We start from the raw sequence: 3129 nt of genomic DNA on the forward strand, positions 1-3129 counted from the left end.
TAGTCACTTACTTACCGGGTATTCAAAATCACGTAATCACATAATGGGTATTCAAAATGTTGCATTTTTTTAAGAAAAATATATCAATAAGTTGCTCGAATTAAAGAAAATGAAATGCTCGTTAATACAGTGTAATTTTTATAAAAAAAAATATCACCGTATGAAAAAGTTATAGCCATTTGAAAATCAAGGGGGAAGTGGGTTTATAAGTCAACAATATTGGATTTTACTATTTTACTCTTTTCCTCCACTTGTTCCGTTGTTTTTAGTCATGTGAATTCTATATTTGGGACCACTTAATCTCAACCATTGATCTTGCGAATCAAAGGCCAAACTTCTCTCCTTCACTTCGTACACTTCTTTCCTCTTGTACAATACCCTTTCTTGACTTATCCCTAACATCTAATTATTTGTAATTTTTAATTCACATTAATTTTACTAAGGAGTATTCTAGAACATGTCAACTATCGTAAATCGTGTATTGTTGGCGGACGAAATCTGTAAATATTCATTCTATAAATAAGCACACTTTCTCATCATCTTTCTCCACCCACATCTCTTTCTCTCTCTACAAAACCCTGAGCTTTCATTTCAATCAACAATGGCAACTAGGGGTATAAACGAGTCGGGTCGAGCCTGAGCTCGACTGGGCTCGAGCTCGGCTCGTCATGTTTTTATGAAGGTCGAGCTCGCCTCTGTTCGAGCCTACTTATTTGAGCTCGAGCTCGGTTCGCAAATGAAACCCAAAGCTCAAGATCGACTCGACTCGGATCGAGCTATTTTAAGAACAACCTCAAATGAGATAAAAGCTCGGCTTGAGCTCGCTTCAATATCGTTTAAACGCGCCAAAGCTCGGCTCGAGCTCGGCTCGCCAATGTTATAATCATTATTATTATATTATATAAAAAATAAATAAATTTTTGTTTGGGCTCGTAAACAAGTTTTGTATTTCAGGCTCGAGCTCAAGCTCGATAACTAAATGAGCTCTAATTTAGGCTTGAGCTAGGTCTCGGGATCGTTAAAGCTCGGCTCATTCGCTTTTAACCGAGCTGATAACGAGTAGCTTTCGAGCTTCTGGGCTTGTTTATAGCCCTAATGACAACAATGGTAGCAATATTTTAAGAAAATCAATCATTAACGTAGCTAAGGGATCATCAAAAGCCTTCAACTGTCGTGGAAATACTTCTATTTCCATGTTACATCACAAAAAAATCAGTCTTTTTACTAGACCCAACACCAAGCTAAGATATGGTTTTATTTCTACAGTAAACAATAAAACCTTTTCGTCTTTAGCTCCAAACTCTTAGAATTTGATGAATAATCAGCTTTTGGAGGCATTTATGGACCTTGTCACACATGAAAAAATCTTTGAAGGTCTCAGGCGTTCTTGGTGGTAAGACTTTTTTCATCTTATATATCTATGTGTATAGTTGAACATCTTAAGTAATTTGGTTTTTCTATTATTACTAGGTAGTGTTTTAGGAGTTGTTAACTTTGTTTCTTTTACTAGCATGATGTTGGCAAGGCTGGTATCTAAATACATATTTGTGGAACTTGCACCACAAGTGACTGGAAGAGAATTGAAAGTGGAGAATGTGAAAATGTTTTTTAGAAGCTTTCAAGGAGAATGTACATTTTCTTTTTTTTATAAAATTTTACGTAAATTATTTTGAATGCTAATATTGAGATTTGTGTTTTAAGAGATACTAGAAATTTATTTGTGTACTGAATTTTGGATGGGTGTCTTTTCTTTCTTGCAATTTACGACCCAGTGATGAAAGAAGGTTATAATAAACTTTGTACAAATTTAATTTATAATTTTATTAGCTGAACCTAATATTTTGTTTTGGTACAGCGTGTTTGATTATGTTTTTTTTTTTTTTGCCAAAACCTTCGTTTTGGCCTTAGATGCTACACGGATGAATGAAAAACATCGAGTCCCCGAGGTTATCGACACCGTTTTAGAGGGCGTCGAAAAACTCTACAGTGATTGAGAGGATGACAACTCAGAAAAATTTAAAATGGTAGTTTTGCAGTTCACGTTAGGCTTTGTGATTATCTTTTCACAAAAAAAAAAAAAAAAAAAAAAAAAAAAAAAAAACCATCTGTGAAGGTCGGTGGATTGATGTTGATGGGCACAGGTGTGGTAGTTGGACGGAAGAAGAGAGTTAACTTCAGATGTAACATTCCCTTGTTATCGTATGACAGTCTAGGCGCGGAAGGTCAACTAACAAGCAGAGAGCTTCATGTTATGATCCCATTGTTGGAGAAAGGAAAGAATGGGAAGTTTAGATTCAATGTTCCAGTACCGATAGGGCTTAGACTGAGTCGAGTTTTAGATGAATGAAATGTCACTGCAATATTGTGTTTTTATTTTAGGAAGGTAGTGATTATGATTAATTTAGGATTTTGTAATGATGTTATATCAATTACACTAAAAAGTGTAAACCTGTTTCTAATAGCGAATCAGAATGCACGAGCATATTGGTAAGACGCCTCTATATTATATTTAACTTCAGTCCCTCTTTATCACGACATAGTAACATTTAGCCCCTGTGTTTTTACTATGATGAGTGACAATATAAAGCACAAGATCAACATCCACATAGTAATTTAATGGATTATGTGCGCATCATAAATTTTGGTAAGTTATATAATAAAAGTATAAATTAATATTAATTCTCGACCAACCTTTTCCACGTGGATGTAAAAAGGAAATGGGAGGATGCCATTGGTCCCAAATTCCTTTTACATTCCTTACAACATCGGCACTTAAAAGTAAAAATACACACACAAAAAATTAAGGTGGTTTATTATGATAATCAGTGCCGCACCCATTCCTCAATAACTTAGAAACACGTACAACGAAACAATATTCCTCAAGAAATATTGTTGACGGTCCCCTAGTTTTAAACGAGGTAGTAAACCGGGCAAAAAGGGGTAAAAAAATCAATCTTTCTATTTAAGGCGGACATAGAAAAGGCGTATGATACACTAAATTGGAAATTTCTAATTTTTATGTTAACTTATATGGGTTTTCCAGCAAGGTGGCGCAACTGGATCATGGGAACTTTATTTTCAGGGAGGGCGTCAATTTTAGTTAATGGGTCTCCCTCCGGTGAATTTCAA

At 35.1% G+C, this 3129-nt stretch overlaps 1 long non-coding RNA gene across 1 annotated transcript; it reads left to right on the forward strand.

Annotated features, from left to right (window-relative positions):
• The first annotated feature begins 564 nt into the window (after window positions 1-564).
• LOC110921571 lies at window positions 565-2493 on the forward strand. Its single transcript, XR_002582464.2, has 2 exons — window positions 565-1784; window positions 1909-2493. It is a non-coding gene; the product is annotated as an uncharacterized LOC110921571 (long non-coding RNA).
• Window positions 2494-3129: the final 636 nt, after the last annotated feature.

This window comes from Helianthus annuus, chromosome 2 (genome assembly GCF_002127325.2).
Source record: "Helianthus annuus cultivar XRQ/B chromosome 2, HanXRQr2.0-SUNRISE, whole genome shotgun sequence".
NCBI lineage: Eukaryota > Viridiplantae > Streptophyta > Magnoliopsida > Asterales > Asteraceae > Helianthus > Helianthus annuus.